The sequence below is a fragment of the Acomys minous genome, assembly GCF_964271855.1.
Source record: "Acomys minous genome assembly, chromosome: 11".
Classification (NCBI taxonomy): Eukaryota; Metazoa; Chordata; class Mammalia; order Rodentia; family Muridae; genus Acomys; species Acomys minous.
The window spans coordinates 4,008,011-4,017,439 of NC_140492.1; the positions used below are offsets into that span (position 1 = coordinate 4,008,011).

At 50.5% G+C, this 9,429-nt stretch overlaps 1 long non-coding RNA gene across 1 annotated transcript; it reads right to left on the reverse strand.

Moving 5' to 3' along the window:
* Positions 1-4,714: 4,714 nt before the first annotated feature.
* On the reverse strand, positions 4,715-5,666 carry LOC311608500. The gene is made up of 3 exons (XR_014782993.1): positions 5,591-5,666; positions 5,064-5,172; positions 4,715-4,912 (listed from the first exon to the last, which is right to left on the reverse strand). It is a non-coding gene; the product is annotated as an uncharacterized lncRNA (long non-coding RNA).
* Positions 5,667-9,429: the final 3,763 nt, after the last annotated feature.

Below are 9,429 nucleotides of genomic sequence, written 5' to 3' on the forward strand. Positions count from 1 at the left end.
ATATATTTAAAGTCGGGTGGTGGTGGCGCACACCTTTAATCTCAGCATTCAGGAGGCAGAGGCAGCTGGATTGCTGAGTTTGAACCCAGCCTGGTCTACAAAGTGAGTTCAAAACAGCCAAGGCTATGCAGAGAGACCCTGTCTTGAAAAACCAACCAACACCCCCCCCCCAAATGTATTTCAAGGTCTTAGTAGGACAAGAGAAAACATTAAACCTAAAAATTAGAGGGAAATGGGGCTGGAGAGATGGCTCAGCGGTTAAGAGCACTGATTGCTCGTCCAGAGGTCCTGAGTTCAATCCCTAGAAACCACATGGTGGCTGACAACTATAATGTGACTTAATGTGCACTGTATATATAATAAATATTTTTTAAAAATTAGAGGGCAAGAAAGAGACACCAGGACAATCAAGTTGGAGACAAAACTAAAAGAGGCAATGATCGAAAAATTTGGTTCTTTGAAAAGGTGAACCAGATTGACAAAGTCAAAATAGCTAACCAGAGGGAAGAAGATCCAAATTAATAATCTTAAGAGTTAGAAAAGGGGGCGTTACAGCAAATACTAGTGAAATTCAAAGGACCATGAGGAAATACTTTGCAAACCTATGTTCTAACAAGCTGGAAGTCAGGAAGAAATGGATAAATTTCTACTTGCAAATCTACTAACAAATCAAGGGGTTGTAAAGAACTTAAATATTATTATGAGCAGTGAGATTGAAGCTGAAATAATAGTCAACTAAAAAGAAACCTGGGGACTAGATTTTGCAAACACTAAATTCTACCAGACCCTTAAAGAAATGATACCAATGTTTCTCAGATTATCCCATAAAATAGAATAGGAAGGAACAGTACCAACTAATGTAGGCCGCTGCCGAGACTGGATGAGGGCACAACCAAGGCAAACTAAACCCATTTCCCTGATTTGCACACATCAGTATTCTCAACGATACACAGGCAACTCAGGTTCAGCCCCATATTGGAAGGATCGGACACCGTGACTAGGCTGGCTTCAGTCTAGTGCTACACGGCTCAATATACACAAGTCTATAAAAGTACAATATGGAAGAGTCTCAAGGAAACTGCCTTGCACCCCATACCTATCATCCCAACACTCCTGGTTCTGAGGCAGGAGGATTGCCACAAGTTTGAAACCAGTCAGGGTTACAGAGTAAGACTTTGAAACTAAAAAGCCTTGTATTAGGGCACTGTAGAAGAGTAGTTGTTCAATCTATGAAACTAACTGTCTTGGCCGTCCCATGCTGGTGCTGGAGCCCTGCAAGGTTCCGAGAGCTGCTGGTCTCTAGTCTGTTGGAACCCTGAGCAGGTAGGCTCTAATGCCTTAGAAGGACGGCAGATGGACGTGCAAATGAGAGGGCTCACAGGCAAAGCAACATTCTCCTTCCATGTCCTTTTCTGTGTGCTGCCAGATCTAGGGCGGGTCTTTGAAGGAGAGATAAACCTGTTTTTTAGGATTCCAAGTGTGGGATCAGAACAGTCTCATGAGAGAACAGGTGAGGTTAATCCACTACAAGACCAACCACCTTGTGCAGGAGCTTAATTGTTGTCAGCTGAAAAGATCCCGTGAACAGACTCTGGAAGAAGATATATATAGAAATGAGCCCAGAACTGGAGGCGGGGGTTTTTGGAGACTTGGGATGGTTTTGGCTGTTCCTCGCTCCACTTCAAGATGCTCCTAGAGAGAACTGCTCGAGGGAAGGCTTCGGGGCTCAGGCTCCTGCTGAGGTTCTGGGTTCTGGTTACTCCAGGTTCCAGCAGAAGAAATCCTGCGGCTCACACCTGGGGAATCGTTCCTCGGAATTGATATCCTTAAGGTTTTGTTATTGTGTCCATTAATCCTCATTTCCTATTGTTTTGATTAGTCGGGTTATAAAAGACATATGCTCGGTCACCAAGTTGTTAATAAAATATATTGGTTAAGAAAATTGAGCCTACAGGTCTTCCCACCTCAAATGGACGCCACTAAGAAAACCCCTCAGGGCTGCGCAGATGCTCTGGGTTGAGCTGATCCATGATGCAATAACGTAACAACCAAGATCAGCAGCCATGACTACTCACTCGCAAACAGAGGTCACGTGATTACCTTGATACAGAAAAGGCCTTGAATGGATAGTTCAGTATCCATACTCCCTAAGAGCCCTGAAAAAGCTAGGCATAGAAGGAGCATCTCTCAGTGTTACAAGACTGTTTCAAAGCGAAAGCCATATTAAACTACATAGGGGAAGATTAAAAACATTTCCTCCAAAGCCAGGAACTTCTCAAGCCTGCTTGAATCTGAGCCGCAGCAGCAGGGCAGGAGGAGAAACAGGAGGGCCTCAGTGGCCTGACACCATGTGGTAAATACCCCAATCACAAAGCCCCATACACTCAGTGCATGAGCATGCTGGGGAAGGAAGCAGAGAGGTCACTGTACTCACAGCAGCTGGAGAAATACAATAACTAGGAATAAACTTAACCAAAGAGGGTGAAAGACCTCCACAAAGAAAGCCTTACAACACTGGAAAAGTACATTCTAGAAGATACCAAGTTTTGTGCTCCTGTGACGATGGCCTCATCACCGAAAGTGACCCACAGATTCGATGTAAGCCCCTCAAAATCCTAATGGTACCTTTCACAGAATTAAAAAAATAACCCTGAAACTAAGTTAGAAGCACAGAAGACCCTGAACAGACAACACAATCCTGAGTGAAAAGCAGGCTCCTTATTTCAAATCACACTAGCACCATAGTGACAAGACCAGCATGGTGTTGGCACCAGAGCAAACACATAGTCCAGTGGAATGCAACAGATGGTTAAGAAATAAACCAGACACAGCCATCTGTTTTGTTTTGTTTTTTAACAAGGTACCCCAAACCACAAGGTAGCAAGTGCCGCCCAGAGCACTGGCTTGTCCACATGTAGGAGCAGAAGGAAACCATGTCCTCCTTCAGTGTGCGCAGCAATCAGCACAGAACGAAGCGGACCTTATGTTAACACCAGAGACTGAAAACACCACAGGAGGGGCTGGGAAGACGCCCCACGGTTAACAAGAGCACTTGTTGGTCTTTGACCTGGGTTTGGTTCCCCGTGCCAACATGGCTGCTCACAACTGCCCACAATTCCAGTTCCGGGGGATCTGACGCCTCCTCTGGCCTCTGTGGACACTGCCTGTGTGTGTGGCACACCCAGACACAAAATAAGCCCAGGTTTGTCCCCCGAGTTCCTACCCCGACTTCCTGAGTGGTGGACTGTGACATGAAATAAACCCTTTTCTTCCAAAGTTGCCTCTCGCTGTGGTGGTTATTCAGCAGTACAGGCCTGGACTGAGACCACATGTAACACGTGGTCAGTCTCCAGGATGTATAGAACTTACAAACTTCTCAAAAGATGAAGTACAAAAGACCAATAAATATGTGAATATGTTCAACAGCCCTAGTAATTAGGGAAATGTGAATGGAAGGCTCACGAGGTCCACACCCACCTGTACGTAGTGATAAAACTGGCTGCAGGTGCTGGGGGAAGCAGCCTGGAGACTCTTAAGAAAACTACAAATGGAACCATCACGTGATCAGCCAGACCACTGTTGAATATTCTGGACCAGCCTGACATGCACATGCCATCGCCTGCACACCCGTGTTTAACCTAGCACGCACATGTCAACGCCTGCACACCCGTGTTTAACCTAGCACGCACATGCCATCGCCTGCATACCTGTGTTTACCTGACACACACATGCCATCGCCTGCACACCCGTGTTTACCTGACACACACATGCCAATGCCTGCACACCCCCACCCCCACCCAGCCCCTCCACTGAGATCTATTTTACCCCTTGCATGACTGTGGCTCCTGTTAACACCAGCTCTTAGCATACCAGAAGCCATTTTGACCCTGAGTCTCCACTTTGATTATAAGGTAAAATTAAGTTCAAGTTCTCAGACCCTGCATGCCTGACACCAGGAAGGCTCAGTGCTGGCTGCTTAGAATAAAACAATAGATGATAAATGCATGTTCTGGTTGGGTTAAAGACAAACGTATGTTCTATTAGAGTTAAGATCATAACATCCTGCTATGCTCCTTTCTCCCAGAGGCTGGAAAGCCCCCGGGAGCTCACCTACCCTAAACCCTAGCCAATCAGCTTAATGTGCTTTGTCTAGCCACCTGGACATTGTGCTCAGAACAAAATCCACACCTCTTGTGTTTAACTGGTCGCAACGCTGCAATGCTGCCCTCCCCTTGCTTCCCAGCTGGTCACCTGGTTACGGTTTTTCTTATAAAAAGCCTGCCTTAGCAGACCTACATCACAGTCAGGCTCCAGAGTCCACTGTGTCCCTGGCCAGGGCCAGTCTTGGGTGTGGCATTCTAATAAACCATCAATTTCTCACTGAGATTGGTACTCAAGCTGTTTGTGTGGAAATCACTGTATTTCAACAGTATTCTCTCATTTGTGGAATCCAGATTAATGTGTTCCCTAGGTAGAAGACAACCCAAGCAGAAGAGGCTGATCTGTGTGTGGCAGAGATGATGTCAAAAGGGAAGTGGCCAGGGACCTTCTCAAAGAGGCTCTCCACTGGCTGGTCTATCTACACATGGTACCCGTGCCCACGTGCACGCATGTACCTCATACCCCACAGCCCACCTCTCCTCTCTGGCTGGACTGTTGGTGCTGTCTGAAGTGCTGTAGTTCTGAAAGCCTGAAGGGGAAAACAATCTCACCAGTAACTGGTCGAGGACCTTGAAGGCTCCACGGGCTGGCCGTAGTGTGCCTGGCTGCTGGAGGACATGGCCACACTGGTGTCTCATCCCAGGGAGCAGAGGTCTGCTTTACTTCAGTTTCAGGAAATACTTTATGGTGGAAAGACATGGCACCTGAAGCGGCTTGGTTCATGACAGCATAGTCTTCAGTGTGGCACCAACTAGGGAACAAAATAGTGCCGAGGCAGGGCTTTGTACAACCAGCAAAGGCACACCCCACATCCTATCAGAGATGGCAAATATGGCACCAGGCCTCACTCCACAGCAAACAGCAAGCTCAATCCTTACCAACAAGACCCAAAGAACCCCTACCTGGAAGGCTTGCTGCATGAAGTCAAGTGCTGGGTCCTAGTGGCCATGACAGTTCTCCACCACAGAGACCAGGGTGATCACCTGGGTGCTTGTGGCCACGGTGTGTGTCCTGTGCAAGACACATCCTGACTGGCTTCTCTCTCTCTGGGTCTTGTCTTAGAGTAAGACACATCATCAAGACAGAAAGCGAACAGGCTTCCAAACACCCAGATTTAGGTCTGAAATGCTCTGAAAGTAAATCTCCCTTTGACTGAGGTGTGGTCCTTTGTTCTTTATGTCATGGAGAAATGGGAAGCTCAGAGTGTATTCTCCTGGGAGTACACTGTGTGCTTCCACTGCAAGTGTGTAAAATCTCTGTGTACTGTCAGACCACTAACTGGTCTGCTCCACCAGAAGGGAGTGAGTGAGGAACCCGGAAGACACAGTGGGGATGAGGACACCAAGATCAGACACTGAATTCCAAGGTAAAGGGCCACAAAAAGCTGACGTTTCAAAGCAGCTAATTAGTCAGAACTCCGTTCCCTCACCTGGTGACAGGTATGTGCTGGGAAGCAACAGCTGTCATGGACGCATCTTCTTCCTCCACTCCACTGTGGCTTTCATCTGAAAAAGTGAAAAGGGCAAAGTCTTTCTTCACCCTGTGTAAAACAACAGCTATGGCTCCTGCTTTGCTTCCCAAGGAGGCAAAAGCCAGAGTCCAGAGTCCCTTCCTCCACTGTGTGCTCACCATCAGCGTCCCCGGCTGCGGCCAGCGTGCCCAATCCACGTTATCACAGCTACAAGCTGGTCTGGTGCTATGCAGCAGCCTCTGTCCCGTCAGTGTTGGGTGTCAGGGATCTCACCCACTTTGACGACTTGTTTTAATCGTGTTTATGTGTGTGACTGTATGGTACTTGGTGACAGGTGCCTTGAAGAAGCCAGATGCATCAGACGCCTTGGAGCTGGAGTTACACAGTGTTGAGAGGCATCCATGGGCACTGGGAACAAAACTCGGCTCCTCTAGCAGTTCAGTGCATCTGCTAAACCGTGGAACCATCTCTCCCCCCCTCCCTTGATTTTCGTCACTTCAAAGCCCTGTGCTGGCATGCTTCAACTTTTGGGGTGTCTCAGCCCAGAGGCAGTAAGTGATGGGCTTCACCATGCTCAGCTCAGGGTTCGTCATGGCCAGTGCTGTGTGTGAAGCCTCGACAGCAAAGCAATTACAATCTCTCCTGTTATTCCTCGGGAACAGAGACTATTTTTAGGGTCAGTGTGGTGGCCACAGACAAGGGACAGCCAAGAAACTGTCAGCATTTCCCCTATAGTATCTGACAACCGGGCTCACTGCCATTCCTCCTCTTCCTCCAGAAAGTCTGTGGCTCACTTAAGTAGCTGGCGCTGGCCTTGAACTCTTATCCAGCTTTATCTGTTAACCTCCTAGGTAGGCCATGGATCACAAGCTACTTCTGATGATCCAGGCCCCAGGAATGTCCATGTAGGAAAAGGACGACCCTGCCCTGGCTCCCTGGTCTCCATTCCTACTCATCGCCCTGCAGACTCTCTAGTAAGGTTCAGAGATGCTGAGGGAAGACAAGAACAGCATCCAGGACAGAGCAGCAAGGCACAGAGGTCCCAGGCCTGGATTCCCGTGTTCTAGCTGACCTCCCTGCTGTCTGGACACCAACAGCTCAGGAAACCTCTCTATGACTCTGCTCTCACACGGGCCCTGTCCCGGGCCCTCTGCTCTCACACGGGCCCTGTCCCGGGCCCTCTGCTCTCACACGGGCCCTGTCCCGGGCCCTCTGCTCTCACACGGGCCCTGTCCCGGGCCCTCTGCTCTCACACGGGCCCTGTCCCGGGCCCTCTGCTCTCACACGGGCCCTGTCCCGGGCCCTCTGCTCTCACACGGGCCCTGTCCCGGGCCCTCTGCTCTCACACGGGCCCTGTCCCGGGCCCTCTGCTCTCACATGGGCCCTCTGCTCTCACACGGGCCCTGTCCCGGGCTCTCTGCTCTCACATGGGCCCTGTCCCGGGCTCTCTGCACTCACAGGCTGTAGGCTCAATTTTCTTAACCAATATATTTTATTAACAACTTAATGACCGAGCATATGTCACTTATAACCCAACTAACCAAAACAATAGGAAATGAGGATTAATGGACACAGTAACAAAACCGTAAGGATATCAGTTCCGAGGAACGATTCTCCTGGCACAATCTGCAGGATTTCTTCTGCTGGAACCTAGAGTAACCAGAATCCAGAACCTCAGCAGGAGCTGGAGCCTAGAAGCCTTCCCTCAAGCGGTTCTCTCTAGGAGCATCTCGTACTGCAGCGATGAACAGCCAAAACTTTCCCAAGTCTCCAAAAAGCCCCACCTCCAGTTCTGGGCTCATTTATACATCTCCTCCCAGAGTCTGGTCACAGGATTTTTTCAGCTGGTAACAATCAAGCTCCCGCACGAGGTGGTTGCTCTTCTAGTGGATTAAACTCACCCGTTCTCTCACAAGACCGTTCCGATCCTGCACTTGGGATCCTAAAAAACAAGTTTATCTCTCCTTCAACATAATGTTTGAATTATACCACACTGAAGTTGTTGTAAAAAAAAATTAACTAAAGGAAAAATAACTACAGCATATTATATAATTTGTTGCATATATATGAGTAAATGGTATGAAAATAGTAATCAAGGGGTACAGAAGAAAGGGAAGCACAGCCCGTGAGGGTTCTACACTGTAGGGGGAGCACGGCCCGTGAGGGTTATACACTGTAGGGGGAGCACAGCCCGTGAGGGTTATACACTGTAGGGGGAGCACAGCCCGTGAGGGTTATACACTGTAGGAGAGAACACAGCCCGTGAGGGTTATACACTGTAGGGGGAGCACAGCCCGTGAGGGTTATACACTGTAAAGGGAAGCACAGCCCGAGAGGGTTATACACTGTAGGAGAGAACACAGCCCGTGAGGGTTATACACTGTAGGGGGAGCACAGCCCGTGAGGGTTATACACTGTAAAGGGAAGCACAGCCCGAGAGGGTTATACACTGTAGGGGGAGCACAGCCCGTGAGGGTTACACACTGTAGGGGGAGCACAGCCCATGAGGGTTATACACTGTAGGAGAGAGCACAGACCGTGAGGGTTATATACTATAGGGGGAGCACAGCCCGTGAGGGTTATACACTGTAGGGGGGAGCACAACCCGTGAGGGCTCTACACTGTAGGGGGGAGAACAGCCCGTGAGGGCTCTACACTGTAGGGGGAGCACAGCCTGTGAGGGCTGTACCCTGTAGGGGGGAGCACAGCCCGTGAGGGTTATAAACTGTAGGAAGGAGCACAGCCCATGAGGGTTCTACACTGTAGGGGGGAGCACAGCCGGGGAGGGCTCTACACTGTAGTAGGGAGCACAGCCGGTGAGGGCTGTACATTGTAGGGGGGAGCACAGCCCGTGAGGGCTCTACACTGTAGGGGGGAGCACAGCCCGTAAGGGCTCTACACTGTAGGGGGCAGCACAGCCCGTAAGGCTCAACACTGTAGGGGGCAGCACAGCCCGTGAGGGTTCTACACTGTAGGGGGGAGCACAGCCGGGGAGGGCTCTACACTGTAGTGGGGAGCACAGCCCGTGAGGGCTGTACATTGTAGGGGGGAGCACAGCCCGTGAGGGCTCTACACTGTAGGGGGGAGCACAGCCCGTAAGGGCTCTACACTGTAGGGGGCAGCACAGCCCGTAAGGCTCAACACTGTAGGGGGCAGCACAGCCCGTGAGGGTTCTACACTGTAGTGGGGAGCACAGCCGGGGAGGGCTCTACACTGTAGTGGGGAGCACAGCCCGTGAGGGCTGTACATTGTAGGGGGGAGCACAGCCCGTGAGGGCTCTACACTGTAGGGGGGAGCACAACCCGTAAGGGCTCTACACTGTAGGGGGCAGCACAGCCCGTAAGGCTCAACACTGTAGGGGGCAGCACAGCCCGTGAGGGTTATACACTGTAGGGGGGAGCATGGCCCATAAGGGCTCTACACTGTAGGGGGGAGCACAGCCCGTGAGGGTTATACACTGTAGGGGGGAGCACAGCCGGTGAGGGTTATACACTGTAGGGGGGAGCACAGCCCGTGAGGGTTCTACACTGTAGGGGGAAGCACAGCCCGTGAGGGTTATACACTGTAGGGGGGAGCACAGCCGGTGAGGGTTATACACTGAAGGGGGAGCACAGCCCATGAGGGTTATACACTGTAGGGGGAGCACAGCCTGTGAGGGTTATACATTGTAGGGGGAGCACGGCCCTTGGGGGTTATACACTGTAGGGGGGAGCACAGCCGGTGAGGGCTCTACACTGTAGGGGGGAGCACAGCCGGTGAGGGTTACACATTGTATGGGGGAGCACAGGCCGTGAGGG